The sequence below is a fragment of the Mobula birostris genome, chromosome 25 (genome assembly GCF_030028105.1).
Source record: "Mobula birostris isolate sMobBir1 chromosome 25, sMobBir1.hap1, whole genome shotgun sequence".
NCBI lineage: Eukaryota > Metazoa > Chordata > Chondrichthyes > Myliobatiformes > Myliobatidae > Mobula > Mobula birostris.
Window position 1 is genome coordinate 4734662 of NC_092394.1, and position 15742 is coordinate 4750403.

The 15742-nt window shown below is 47.2% G+C and overlaps 1 protein-coding gene across 1 annotated transcript in view; it reads left to right on the forward strand.

Moving 5' to 3' along the window:
* Positions 1-13341: 13341 nt before the first annotated feature.
* Positions 13342-15742, forward strand: part of LOC140187914 (transient receptor potential cation channel subfamily V member 1-like) — a 46295-nt gene continuing 43894 nt past the window's right edge. Inside the window, 1 exon segment of the mRNA XM_072243774.1 lies at positions 13342-13511. The gene's annotated coding sequence lies outside the window, so the exon portion shown is untranslated.

Below are 15742 nucleotides of genomic sequence, written 5' to 3' on the forward strand. Positions count from 1 at the left end.
CCCAACTTTTTTATGCCACAGACCAATACCGTTAAGCAAGGGGCCCATCAGCACCAGCTTGGGAAGCTCTGTTCTAAACCCTCCCTATCCACAAGGCCAATCTTGTTGGCCGAGGGGGTCCTAAAGCTGTTTGTCAGGGCTCTGTGCATTGACAGCACATCGAGTGATGAACTGGCAGCACACGAGTGGGCCACAACCTGGAGCCAACATCCCACACTCCATCTCGTCACTTGTCGAAGCCGGCAAGATTTTTCTGAATTACCTAGAATATTTAAGGGCAAAGTATGAAATTAATGCAATTTTAAATTTTAAAAAATGAAATGTAAAATAAAATTAGTGTTTAAAGATAAAAGTTCATAAACATAAGACAGTCGGCAGATGCTGGAAATCCATAGCAACACAGACAAAATGCTGGAGGAACTCAGCAGGTCAGGCAGCATCCGTGGAAATGAATAAACAGTCGATGTTTCAGGCCGAGACTCTTCACCAGGACCAGGATCAAGGAGGAAGGGGGAAGACAAAGAATAAGAAGGTGGTGGGAGGGCGAGGAGGACAGCTAGAAGGTGAAAGCTGAAGCCAGGTGGCTGGGAAAGGTAAAGGGCTGGAGAAGAAGGAACGTGAGAGGAGAGGAGAGTGGACCATGGGAAAAGGGAAGGGGGGGGTCACCAATGGGAAGTAACAGGCAGATGAGAAGAGGTAAAGGGCCAGAGTGGGGAATAGAAAAAGAGGGGAGGAGGAAGGAATTATTTTTTAACCAGAAGGACAAATTGATATTCATGCCATCAGGTTAGAGGCTACCTAGGCAGAATATGAGGTGTTGCTGCTCCACCCTGAGGGTGCCCTCAACATGGCAGAGAGGAGGCCACAGGCTGAACGGGAATGAGAATCAGAATTAAAATGTTTGGCCTTCGGGAAGTTTAACTTTTGGTGGATGGAGTGGAGGTGCTTGACGAAGTCCTCCGATTTACGATGGGTTTCACCAGTGTAGAGGAGCCCACATCGGGAGCACTGGACACAATTGACAGCCCAAGCAGATTCTCAGATGAAATGTTCCTCACCTGGAAGGACCGTTTGAGGCCCTGAATGGAGGTGAATGGGCAGGAGTAGCACTTTGGCTACTTGCAGGGATAAGTGCTGGGAGGGATGAGTGGTCAAGGGAATCGCGGAAGGAACAATCCCTGCAGAAAGCAGAGGAGGGGAGGTAAAGAGCTGTTCAGTGAAGGGATTCCTGAGGAGATGGTGGACGTTGAGGATGGTGTTTTGGATGCAGAGGCTCATGGGTGGTATGTAGGGACAAGAGGAACTCTATTACTGTTAAGGTGGCAGGAAGATAGGGTGAGCACGGGTGTTCGGGAAATGGAGGAGATGCAGGTGAGGGCATCATCAATAGTAGAGGGAGGGAAACTCAGTTCTTTAAAGGAGGAGGACATCTCTGATGAGAACAGATGTGGCAGAGGTGAGAAAAGGGAATTGCATTTTGACAGGAGATAGGTTGGGAAGCAGTCTAGTCAAGATAACCGTGGCAATCAGTAGATTTATAACCCTACCCGGGGAGGGACACAGAGTGTGGGATACTCTCCGGGGGGGGACAGAGTGTGTGGGACACTCACCCGGGGGGGGGACACAGAGTGTGGGACACTCTCCCGGGGAGGGACACAGAGTGTGGGGCACTCTCCCGGGGAGGGTGGGAGAGGCAAAGACATTAGAGACATTTAAGAGACTCTTAGATTGGAACATGAATGATAAAAATGGAGGGCGATGTAGGAAGGAAGGGTTAGATTGATCTCAGAGTAGGTTAAAGCTCTACTCGCTTTACACCTGTGACTGTGTGGCTAAGTACAAGCTTGGTGATGACACCACTGTTGTGGGCCGTATCAAAGGCGGTGATAAATCAGCATACTGGACAGAGAATGAAAATTTGACTGACTGAAGTAATAACAACAACCTCTCACTCAATGTCAGTAAGACCATGGAACTGATTGTACACTTCAGGAGAGGGAAACCAGAGGTCCATGAGCCAGTAATCATCAGAAGATGAGGGATGGAGAGGGTCAGTAACTTTTAATTCTGGGTGTCCCTATCTCAGTGGACCTGTCCTGGACGGATCATATAAACATAATTGCGAAGAAAGCACAACAGCACCTCTATTTCCTCAGGAGTCTGTGGAGATTTGGCATGTCATCAAAAACCTTGGCAAATGTGTGCTGGACAGTGTACTGACTGGCTGCATTATGGCCTGGTATGGGAACACCAATGCCTTTGAGCAGAAATTCCTACAAAAGGTAGTGGATTTGGCCCAGTACATCACAGGTAAAACCCTCCCAACCATTGAGCACATCTACATAAAATGCTGCCTTAGAAAAACAGCATCCATCGTCAAAGTTCCTCACCACCCAGGCCATGCTCTTTTCTCACTGCTGCCATCAGGTAGAAGGTACAAGAGCCTCAGACCTGCACCACCAGGTTCAAGAACATTTACTACCCTTCAACCATCAGGCTGTTGAACAAAAGGGGATTCCTACACTCACCTAAGGACTCTTTTATCTTGTTATTTCATGCTCTCATTGTTTATTCCTATTTATTTATATTTGTATCTGCACAGTTTGTTGTCTATTGATCCTGTTTACAGTTACTGTTCTATAGATTTGCTAAGTATGCCCACAGGAAATAGAATCACGGGGTTGAATGTGGTGACATTAGGTACTCTGATAATAAATTTTGCTTTGAACTTTGAACTTTAAAGGGTCGGCACAGCATTGTGGGCTGAAGGGCCAGTGGTGTGCTGTACCGTTCTGTGGTGGGCCCCTTGGGGACTGAAGTGTATCATGGACAAGGATTTAGCTGATATTTTAATGACATGTAAATAATGAACTGATGATGATGTAAGTGTGCAAATAGATTGCTCGTTTAGAAGAGTCTGCGGTAAGATCAGAAACATTTATTCAGTGAGCAGGGGCTGACTCCTCCTGACGAATTCCAGTTGAAGTATCAGTGAACAACTGAATCCATTACTGTCTGCAGCTGTCCTTGAGAGCATACTGCATTTCACTGAGCGTAGCCTTCGCACTGACCAAACTCACTGTACACTCACTCCAGGCTGTGGAGGAGCCTCGTGATACAGCCAGGGGATGAGAGGATCTCTCGATCTAAGCAGTGTATTATCCTCCCTCCCTTTCTAGTTCAGGCAAATAACATCACATCCATTATCAAAGTGTTGGGACTTAACCTCTTCCTGTCTGTTCCCACTCACTCAGTTACTAGCCAGCTCCTGGTGAGATCTGCTCTCGAGAGAGAGAGAGAGAGGGAGCACTGACTTGGGTTCGAAGGACAGCTGTGAGGAGGATTCCTAGGGTGGGTGTGATCAAAACACAGACTCCTCCCTACCCACTTACCCCCGCCCCCCTCGGACCTTTCAGCATTCTGCTGCTACCTCAGTATGTCCCCAGGAGTTATTGGGTGCTGTTCAGTGACGTTTTCTTAACCTCGAAGGCTCAGGTAGGGCTTTTTAAATTATCCTTTGGAGCAAATTTCAGATGTCAAGGGAGCAGTTTTAACTGAAGGTGACTAGTGGCTGTGAGTGGACAGATCTCTGTACACTTTTACTCTCCTCTCCTGAGCATTCTTAACCTCTCCCACGCATACCTTCCCTGCGCTGTGTCCCGTTAGGAGCTCTAAGTGACACTACAGTACAACAGGACATACAGGAGCAGGACCTGTGCCTAACCGATTACAACAGTGATGCTTGATTACATCAATCGATTCAGATTTATCTATCAGTCGTACATCAAAACGGTGAAATGTGTTGTTCACATCCGACAAAACCTGAGGATGTGCTGGGGGCAGCCTGCAAGTGTCGCCACACATTCCGGCATAAAATCGCATGGTCAGCAGAACGACACAGAACACAACAAACAACAACAGCAAAAAAGCCCTGTTCCTCCCTCTCACACACACAGCCCTCCAATCCCAGGGCAAACAGGCTGCCTCCGGGCTTCCAGCCTCCAGGTTCAACTCCCCCCCTGGACTTGCAGACACAGGGCTTCGGCTACTGGGCCTCAACTTCCCGACTTTTACCTTCACGTTGTCCATTCACGTGCCTTTCTAAAACTTCTAGACACCTCAGTCATATCTGCCATGACAGTGCATTCCAGGCACCCGCCAAACCCTTGCCCTGCACATTTCCCTTGAACTTACCCCCCCCCCCCCACCGTCGGCACCGCAGGAGTGGTTAGCATTACCAGCACTCGAGGTTTCATCCCTGCTGCTGTCTGTCTACAGGACCCTTAACAGTGTTGGTGAGCAGAGGGGTCTTGAGGTCCAAGTTCATAGCTCCCTGAAAGTTTGCTAGGGTGGTTAAGAAGGCATATGGAATGTTTGCCTTTATCAGTCGGGGCATTGAGTTCAGAAGTCAGCAAGTTATACCGCAACTTTATAAAACTCTAGTTAGGCTGCAAAGCTCTAGCTTGGTTCCTTAAGATTGTTAAAGCCGGGGTTGGTAATGGGGACAAGCTCCCACTACCTATGAAATGCTCTCAATGGTGTGTGCCTCAAATAGCCTCTGACAACAAGTCCAGCTTCTGACCTTCACATGTGGCTTGGCTACTAAGCCTGGTGAACCATTTCTACTGACAGGAGAAGGAGCAGAGGCAGGTTACTGGTGCCTTAAAACCAGTCGCTTCGGGCAGACGGGGCTCGTCAGCCGTGGTTGGCAGCTCATCTAGGAGAAGGTAAACTCTGATCTGAAACTTCCACTGCCTTGCATCTCTACCTGTGGACTGCTCTGCCTCAGAAGGCAGGAGGCCAATTCTCTGGATGCTTTCAAGAAAGAGTTAGATAGAGCTCTTAATGATAGCGGAGTCGAGGGATATGGGGAGAAGGCAGGAACGGGGTACTGATTGTGGATGATCAGCCATGATCACAGTGAATGGCGGTGCTGGCTCAAAGGGCCGAATGGTCTACTCCTGCACCTATTGTCTATTGTCTACCCACTCATGGGGAAGGCTTCGTGAGTAAACCCCAAGGGAAAATTCCGGAGCTGGAGTCCCTAAGGCAGTCCTGTGTTAAGTTCAACGCTGATGCCGTTGGCGCCAAACTGTTCCTTTGGGTTCATCAGATGTGTGGACAACAGCTCGCTCTCCATATTGTGCTGCCCAGGCTGACGTATCTGGACAGGTAGGACACAAGGTTCATGTTTGACTCTGACCGACGGAGACCTTACTCAGTTAGGCTGCTTATAGTTCTGGTCACACCGTTATAGGAAGGATGTCAAGTTTGTGGAGACGGTGTGATCGAGGTTTTACCAGGATGGTGCTTCGATTAGAGGGCTTGTGATATAACAAGAGGTTTTAGAATAGTACAGCACAGTACAGGCCCTTCGGCCCACAATGTTGTGCCAACCCTCAAACCCTGCCTCCCATATAACCCTCCACCTTAAATTCCTCCATTTAAGGTTGGTCAAACTTGAGCGGCGGAGGCTGAGGGAGATCTGACAGGGGTTTAGAAGATTATGAGGGGTGATTGATTGAATGGACAGACAATATCTTTTTCTCAGGGTTGAAATGTCTAATACCAGAGGCCATGCATTGAAGGTCAGAGGGGGTAAATTTAAAGGAGATGTGGGGTAAGTTTCCTACACAGAGAGAGGTGGGCGCCTGGCATGCACAGCCTGGGGTGGTGGTAGACACAGATGCATTAGAGACTTCTAACAGACGTTTAGATAGGCGCAACAATGTGAGGAAAATGGAAGGATATGGGCATTGTGTGGGCAGCAGAGGTTAGACTTGATTGCTAATTTAACTGGTTTGGCACAGCACTGGGGGCTGAAGGGCCGGGTATGGTGCTGTATGTTCTGTGTTCTGTGATTCTCTATGTTCTCCCTGTGACCATGGTGGCTTTCCTCCATGTGCTCCAGTTAACTCCCCACCCCACCCCTCCCAATCCAAGTTGTGGGTATGATGTGTTGGTGCTGGAAGCATGGTGACACTTGTGGGCTGCCCCCAGCACGCGCTCAGCCCACGTCAGTTGTTGACGCAAACCACACATTTCACTGTACGTGAGAAATAAAGCTTATCTTTAACTCTCTAGCACTGTATCAGATATTTTGACCCGAGAAGAAAGATGCCAGTTATCTGTTGTATCAAAGTATCCCACAATTTTACAAGCCTCTATTAACTTCCTGAACTTGCAATCAATTGAAATTTTAAAAATGCATTTTATTTGGGAATTGTTCTGTTTCAGCAGAGCTTGGATTACATGATTTAGTAGAACATACAGCACAGTACAGGCCCTTCAGCCCATCATGTGCTGGCCTTTTAACCTACTCCAAGATCAATCTAACCCTTCCTCCCTACATAGCCTCCATTTGCTATCATCTGTGTGCCTCAGACATCCCTCCCCCTCTCCCATAACCTTTACTCTAATCGGCTATGTTGAAGAATAGAAGGTTCCCACAATAGCAGTCACTATTCAGTGGAGGGGAGAAGTTGAGTGAGGTCGGGCTTTTCTCTTTGGAGTGGAGGAGGATGAGGGGTGAGTGATGGAGGTGTACAACATGGAAATGGTTAATAAAAGGGAGCATAATGATAGAAAACTGGAGGGCTACATAGGAGGGAAGGATTAGATTGAACTTGGAGTGTTTTCAAGGGCAGCACAATATCATGGGCCGAATGGCCTGTACTGTGCTGTAGTATTCAATGTTCTAAAATGGTGAGTGTGTGTCTTCAGACTCCTGTAGTAACAGGTGAGGGTCCCTAATGACAGATGCTGCCTTTTTGAGGCATCACCTCCTCAAGATGTCCTCGATGCTGGGGAGGCTGGTGCCCATAATGGAGCTGGCTGAGTTTACAACCCTCTGCAGCTTTTCCCGATCCTGTGCAGAGGCCCCTCCACACCAGACGGTGATGTACCAGTTAGAATGCTCTCCACGATACATCTGTAGAGATTTGCCAGAGTCTTTGGTGACAGACCAAGTCTCCTCAAACTCTAGTGATGTACAGCCAGTGATGTGCCTTCTTCGTGATTGCATCAGGGCGTTGAACCTCCGAGAAGTTTTGTTGTTTATTGAGATACAGAGCGGAATCGGCCCCTCGAGCCGCACCGCCCAGCAACTCCCCAGTAATCGCAGGACAGGTTACCATTTAACATAACAGCCAGTGTATCTTTGGACTGTGGGAGGGAACCGGAGCACCTGGAGGAAACCCACGCAGTCACAGGGAGAATGTACAAACTCCTTACAGGCAGTGGCGGGAATTGAACCTGGGTCACCGGTACTGTAAAGCGTTGTGTTAACCACTCTGCTATCATGGTCTTCCCGTAAGATCCCAGCTCAGTGATGGTCTCCACCTCTGCCAGGAAGAGGCGAGCTTTTTTTAGAGAAGGATTGAATCTGAAAGCAGTCTCCATCTAATTTAAGAGACCAGGAAAAATCAACTACTGACGAACTTCAAATCCCAGTGCCACACTGCTGGTCATTTCTGGTAATTAAGCTGGTATCATAGACTGAAGCACTTAAATGTCTTATCTTTATGTGTTTAAATATTTAATAAGATGGATTTATGAGTGATGTTTGGAACCTGTTTACAGTGAAGAAGTTGTCTCGCAGACCGTTCATGCAGATCATTTTTTACAACAGTGAAGTGAGGTGGGACAGGGAACACAATAGCAGAACTCAGAATAAAGTGTTACAATACAGAGAAAGAGCAGCACAGTCAGACAATAAGATGCAAAGTCATAGCAAAGTAAACTGTGAGGTCAAGAGTCCTTGTACTAGGAGACCATTCAATATCCTCACAACAACAGGATAGAAATGTCTTTGAGCCTGGTGGGACGTGCTTTCAGGCTCTTGTATCTTCTGCCCGATGGGAGAGGGCAGAAGAGAGAACGTCCTGGGTGGGTGGGGCCTTTGATTATGTTGGCTACTTTACTGAGGCACCTCCAAGGGGTCCACAACCTTGTCGTCAGCTTTAGAGGCTTGTGTGCCTCAATGACTGGGAGAGCTATGTCGGCTGGAGGCAGGGCCTCATGCTTTGACTCTCGGTAGGGTCACCCATGCCATACAGCTCAAAGGGTAGAGGCCAGACTAAGAGTGGTCCACCGCTCCTCCAGGTTCGTAGGTTCAGCTCAGGGCCAACGATCCTGACTGGTGAAACAAAACATTGTTACGGAAAAAGCAATGAAGAATCCTTCTGTACTGAGGCAGAGCTAAGTGTAGACAGGTTTTGTGTGTATGTAGCTGTTTTGTCTCTGACAACCTCAGGGGCTGTTTAAGCCGGGGCTCTGCTCACCTCTTGCTGCTGCCTCACTGGGTTCAGGAAGGCTACCGGAGCCACCCAGTTGATGTTCAGAGATGCACGTGGAGAAAGTCCACTCAGTCCATTCAGCAGGTGCTAGTTTTTGTAATAATTGCCTGGTATATCCTGTTCCTGAGGGACACTTTCCCTAGAGCCCCTAGGCCGGAGCCAGGAGGTCCACTCCAGCCTGCTGTGCATTTCATTGTAGAGGCTGGGGGGTGGGGTGGTGCTGCGTGGCGATACTCCAGCGTGGTACCATCAGTGTGAGTGAACTTCTAGATATGTCTTTACCCAATTCCTCTTCTGGAAGTTCCCAGTTCATCACAGAGTGAAGGGTCTGTTTCTGTGTTGTTGTGCTCTACCTTGTGAACCTGTTTCCTTGATGCAGATCACTACAAAATACTTATCTCTCTCCCCTCGTTGTCTTGCCAGCAGGAGCAGTCTCTCCCAACTGGCTCCATTACAGCCTTGTCTTCCCAGATGAGCACAGACCTGATTCTCTTCACACAGCACAGCTCATATACTGTATGCTTCACAGTCACGATAGCAGAAAAAAATATATACGGTCACACTAAAAAATAATCTAGCCCAAGACTATGCCTGAGTGTCATGGCCTGAAGGTCGATGGTGCTTGATGGGGTGTGTCCTGGAACCTCGGTCCTGCAAGGACAACTCATCGCGCACTAGTGCCGCCGCAGACGAATGCAATCCAGCTTGTCTTCCACCCAGCGAATGTGTGCTTTGTGCTGTGTGTGACTGTCGGTTCTGTGTTTTGCACCTTGGCCTGGGAGGAATGCTGTTTCACTTGGCTGTATTCCTACGTCTGGTTGAATGACAATTAAATCCAAACTTAGCTTCAACTTCTACGTTGTGATATTTGTTGTTTGGTGGCATCAGTGCAGAGATATAAAAATGACCATAAGTTACAAAAATAAATAAGTAGAGCAAAATAGATAGATAGATAGACATACTTTATTGATCCCGAGGGAAATTGGGTTTCGTTACAGCTGCACCAACCAAGAACAGAGTACAAACGTAGCAATGCAAAACCACAAACAATTAAATAATAATATGTAAACCATGCCAGACAAAAATAAGTCCAGGACCAGCCCATTGGCCCAGGGTGTCTGACCCTCCAAGGGAGGAGCTGCAAAGTGTGATGGCCACAGGCAGGAATGACTTCCCATGACGCTCAGTGCTGCATCCCGGTGGAATGAGTCTCTGGCTGAATGTACTCCTGTGCCCAACGGTGTAAATGGTGTTACACGCCGACGTCGGGTTGGCAGAGGGAGGGATGTACCCAACAACCACAATTGCATGTGAGATTTCCCTTGGCAAATAATATGGCTGGAGTCCAACAGCAAAAAGTTCAATATCCGGGCTACAAACATGTTCCTTGATCGTAATATGACCCGGATTGCACCATCTGTTGTTAACCAGAACAGTAAGCCCCCCCTCCTTTACGCTTACCGCTCTCAGTGCACTTCCGGTCAGCCCGAACGGTCTGGAAGCCCTTTATGGAAACATTCTGGTTGGGTATGTCCTCTTGCAGCCACATTTCAGTAAAACACATAACACTGCTCTCCCGAAATGTTCTCTGACTCCTGGCTAGCGCTGTCAACTCGTCCATTTTATTACTCAGTGATCTCACATTGCCCATAATGAGGAATAGGAATAGAGTTCATGGGTTCATGGACCGTTCAGAAATCTGATGGCCAAGGGGAAGAAGCTATTCCCAAAATGTTGAGTGTGATTTTTCAGGTTCCTGTATCTTCTCCCTGATGGAGAGATTGAAGGGTTATTTTAAAGGAAGGGAGAAATAGGGAGATTTAGGAAGGAAATTTCAGAGCTTTAGGCTGGAGAGCTGGAGGGTGGTGGTGAAGGGAGGTGCTTGGTTTTATTCACCTTTGGCACCTCCTGACCAATCTGTGGGGGAGTTCAACATCCCACACTGGCCACTGGAATCCAACCAACAGTGTGGAATCTCTTAAGTTTCTGAAAACACTCAGTTTACTCCACAGCAGATTTATCACTGTCCGAACAAAACCCATTTTTCTCCCACCTGGTTTCAGTTTCGTTCACTGCCCTCCTTCGGCCTGTGGGCATGACCTTGACTCAATCTCCGTCCGATCTGCACTCAGTCCTGGTAATTGTCGGCCCCAAACACCCGCCCAGCGGCTGCACATTCAATAGCAAATTATCGCAATTTGAGCCAAAGCCTGTCTTAAAACCATTAATGTCAGTGCTGATCTGAGCAAGGTGCCAACGGTAATTCAGTCTGAAAGGCAGTGATGTTGGCGAGCAGGCAAATGCACCGAGTCCCACAAGACTCAGAGAAGGGAAAGGGCAAGACATTGTAATAACAGCAGCACACACAAAATGCTGGAGGAATTCAGCAGGTGAGGCAGAATTCATGGAAATGAATAAACAGTCAACGTTTCTGCCCGAGGCCCTTCATCAAGACTGGAAACGGAAGGGGGAAGAAGCGGGAATAAGAAGTTGGAGGGAAGGGGAATGTCAGACAGTCAAGATGTATGAAAGCCTCCAAGCTGATGACATGAATATCAATTTCTGTAACTGCTAGTAATTTCTCCCACCTTCCCCTTCTCTGTTTTTCCATTCCACATCCTGGTTCCTCTCTCACCCCTTCTCTTCTCCTCAGCTGCCCATCACCTTCCCCCAGTGCTGCTCCTCCTTCCCTTTCTCCCAAGGTCCACTCTCCTCTCCTATCAAATTCCTCTTTCTTCAGCCCTTCATCTCTTCCACCAATCGCCTCTCAGCTTCTTACTCCTTCCATCCCTCTTCCCCCGCCCCCCACCTTCCCCTCACCTGGTATTGCATTTTGTGTGTCTGTAACACCACATAATCCCACCTCCCAGCACTGAGCCCAGAGACTGTTCAGGAACACATCTGAGAACTCCCACCCCTTCCGAGAGGATGACAACAAAAAATCCACCCCCCTCCCCAATCTAACCCTTCCAGTAATTATGGCAAATCCATGTCCATTGGATTCGAGCCCCTGTCTAAGGGAAATGCATGCTTTTTACTTGCACTCAAAATTATACAGACCTCAATGAAGTCTTCTCTAACTTAGTTAAATCTCCCCCAAACTATCTCTATGATTTGGTTCCAAGTGTCACCTTCCTCTCCTATCGGATTCCACCATCTGCAGCTCTCTGTCACCTCCAAGCCTCTGTCCCAAGTTCAAAGTAAATTTATTACCAAAGGGCACCTACTCTGAGAATCATTTCCTTGCTTGCATTTAATAAGTAAGAATAACTGATTTATCGAGCACTTTTCATCCAGATAGTGAGGTTCAAAGTGCTTTACAATGGGATAAAATGTGAAAATAAAAGGCAAAAAGATGTAAGTTAAAGCAAGGTTAAATAAATAGGTTTTGAGCTGGTGTTTAAAAGTCTCAGTTGCTTAAGGTTGTTATAGCTGGAGGTCATAGTGGGGATAAGCTCCCACTACCTATTAAATGCTCCCAATGGCGTGCACTCAAATAGCCTCTGACAACCAAGTCCAGCTCCTGTCCTTCACGTGTGGCTTAGTGACTAAGCCCAGTGGAACCATTTCTACCGAAAGGAGAAGGGGCAAAGATAGGTTACTGGTGCCTTAAAACCAGCCGCTTCGGGCAGATGGGGGTTGGCAGCTCGTCTAGGAGAAGGTAAACTCTGATCTTAAATGTCCACTGCCTTGCAGCTCTACCCACTCATGGGAAAGGTTTTAGGAGTAAACCCCGAAGGAAAAATCCAGAGGCAGTCAGTCTCACGTTGAGCTCAACGCTGACTGGCAGCTCCTGTGACAACGCTGGTACCAAACTGTGTCAGTCTCTACCATTCCTTTGGGTTTATCAGATGCGTGGGGAGCAAAAGCAACAGCGCGCTCTCCATATTGTACTGCCCAGGCTTGCGTATCTAGATTGCTAGGATGCAACATCCACGGTTGACCCCGATGGATGGAGGCCTCACTCAAAAGTGTCAACTGAGTCCTTTATAGTTTTAGATATTGAATTCCACAGGTTAGGAGCGTAGTTCAAAAAAAGCTGACCTGCAAATTATCTTTTGATAGAGGTTGTTTAGATTGAAGGGAAGAATTTAAGGAAGAAGACCTAAGAGCTCAAGCAAGGTTATAAAATTTTACAGATAAAATAAAGAAATGCGATAGAATTTACAATAAACTATACATAAACAAAGATTGACAATCAATGTGCAGAAGAAGAGAAGCTGTACAAATACAAATAATTCTGAGATCATGAGTTGCAAAGAGCCCTTTAAAGTGAGTCTGTAAGTTGTAGCTGGAGGAACTCAGCAGTCAGGCAGCATCCACGGAGGGGAATAAACCTTCATCAGAATTCAGGGGCTCAGACCAAAATATCAACTGTTTATTCCCACCCATAGGTGGTGCCTGATCTGCTGAGTTCCTCCAGCATTTTGCGTGTGTTGCTCTAGATTTCTTATATTTCTATATGTCATAGATCACAATCCCCATTCTCCACTCCTCCATCTGCCCATCACCCCTCCTCACCTGCCAGTTCTTGCCCCACCCTCTACTTCTTAGTCCAGATACGACACATTAGCTCTCCATAGACGCTGTCTGACACGTTGAGTTCATCCAGCACTTTGGTTTTGACTCACCTCACCCTCCTCCATTGCAAAGAAAAGAACCCCGTCCATCTAATCTTGCAGATTTCTAATCTTGGTGACACCCTTGTAAATCTCTGCAACCTCTTCTGCCCAATCGCATCTTTCTACGTTTACACAATGTGTAAATCAATTCAGGGCTTGCTGGAAATGCTCGTTGAGTCACTCCATAGGTGGAGAGTGAAACATCGGGAACATTTCACGGCAAAGACCAGGACGTGGATTCTGAATTTCAACGATTTTTGTGTCTATTTTTTCCTAGTTGTTCTTCTTCTTCCTTCTTTTGGTTAGAACAAACTGATCTCATCTCGTGAATGTGGTAGTTTTTGGGTGGATTCAGACGTCATTTAGACAAGGGAAGTGGTCAGGGAGATGGTGCAGAGAGTCACCAGACAGTGCTGGTGAAAGGAATTTGTCAAAGCAGAATTGTAATTCAGCCCGACCATGGCAAAAGGGGTCTTGCAAAGCAGTACTGGTGACAGGGAATGAAGGAGGCACCTTTGCCTATGGGCTGGTTCCAATGATTGATCGTATGTCTGTGTCTACATCTGTCAGCGTTACCCCTCAGTGACGGCAGGTGAGGTTTCTTGGTTTCTATAAAGATAATAATAATCAGAATCAGGTTTATTATCACTGACATATCGTATGCTGTGAAATGTGTTGTTTTGCGGCAGCAGAACAGTGCAATACAAAATATTAAATGAGTAGTGGCAAAAAGAGAGCGGTGGTGAAAAAGTGTTCGTGGACAGTCAGAAATCCGATGGTGGAGGGGAAGAAGTTGTTCCTAAACTTGTTCTGTTTGTGGCCTCAGAATTCTGAGTTTTACTTGAAAGAGAGTTGGAATGTGGATTTTTGGAAAGTGGAGTTCCATATCGGTGGCCCTGGTGAGCAGGTCAGAGCGCAGGCTGCTGGGTTTCACGTCACCATGCCACAGGCAGGGAGCCAAGTGCAAGGAGTTGGTCTGTTATTGTCACATGTACAAAAGTGCAGTGAAGAACCTGCCTTTCACACTGATTAATTCATTACACAGTTCATCCAGGTCGTACACAGTAAAACAAGAATGTAGAGTGATGTCTAACAGAGCAACATGCACAACATGCCGGAGGAACTCAGCAGGTCAGGCAGCGTCTATGGAGATGAACAAACTGTCAGCGTTTTGGGTTGAGACCCTTCAGAACTGGAAAAGAAGGGCAAAGATACCAGAATAAGAAGGTAGCGGGAGGAGAAGGAGGCTAGCTAGTAGGTGATAGGTGAAGCCAGGTGGGTGGCAAAGGTAAAGGGCTGGAGAAGAAGGAATCTACTGGAGAGGAGACTGGACCATGGGAGAAAGGGACAAAGGAGGGCCACCAAGGGAGAGTGATAGGCAGGAGAGGAGAAAGGTAAGAGGCCAGGTAGGGGAATAGAAGAGAGTAGTAGAGATATTTTTTACCAGAAGGAGAAATCGATGTTCATGCCATCGGGTTGGAGGCTACTCAGATGGAATATAAGATGTTGCTCCTCCACCCAGAGTGGCCTCATCATGACAGAACAGGGGGCCATAGACCGACTCGTCAGAACAGGAATGAGAATATGAATTAAAATGTTTGGCCAGTAGGAAATTCCACTTTTGGCAGATGGAATGGAGGTACTTGACAAGGCAGGCCCCCAGTTCATGTTGGGTCTCACCAACGTAAAGGAGGCTTTTAGAGCACTGGATACAATAGACGACCCCAACAGATTAAAACTCTTGCTCATTTCCATAGATGCTGCCTAACCTGCTGAGTTCCTCCAGCATTTTGTGTGCGTTGCTCTGGGTTTTCAGCATCTGCAGAATTTTGTGTTAATGAAGTGTAACAGCTACAGAGAAAGTGCAATTTCAAAACGAGGTCAAAGGTCCATCTAATCAAAGCAGGGAATCATTTGCTAGCCTGTTTACTGTTTACCTGTGCTATTCATTACATGAATTTTGAATCATATTCTATTAACTTATTTATGTGCTGTGTGTGATGTATGTTTTGTGGGTGCACCGTGGTCTGGAGGAACATAGCTTCATTTGGTTGTACAGCCAGATGACAATAAACTTGAACTTGTAACAGTGGGGTAGAAGCTGCCCTTGAGCCTGGGGGTACATACTTTCAGGGTTTAGTCTCTCACTGGGACACAAGAGAAGAGAAAATGTCCGAGGTGGGCGGGGAGGTCTTCTGTGGAATTCATTGCCACAGATCATTAAGCAGGCCAAGTCATTTGATATATTTAAAATGGAGGTTGATAGGTTCTTGATTAATAAGGGTATCAAAGGTTACAGGGAGAAGGCAGGAGCATGGAAGTGAGAGGGAAAATAAATCAGTCATGATGAAATTGCTGAGCAGTCTCGATGGCCCGAATTGCCTAATTTTCCTCTTATGTCTTTTGACTTTATGGCTGCTTTACTGAGGCAGAGGGAAGTGTAGACATGGAGGGGAGGCTGGTTTCTGTGACGTGCTGAGCTGTGTCCACAACTCTCTGCAGTTTCTTGTGATCACGCACAGAACAGTTGCCGTACCAAGCTGTGATGCATCCAGACAGGATGCTTTCAATGGTGCATCGATTAAAATTGGTGAGGGTCGACGGGGACATTCCGAATGTCAGGCTTTCTCCAGCAGCGACCAGAACCAGGAGAACATAGGCTGCTGTGATAGAGGCAAGAACAGGGGAGTAGTTCCCTTTACACAATGAGATGTCGTGATCAGCTCGGCAAGCCAGACGTGGGTGAAGAGCAACACTGCAGAGCTGTGGAGGGCCAGTGCAGAAGTGAGAGTTTGTCCAGAGAGCCAATGCTCACACAATGAG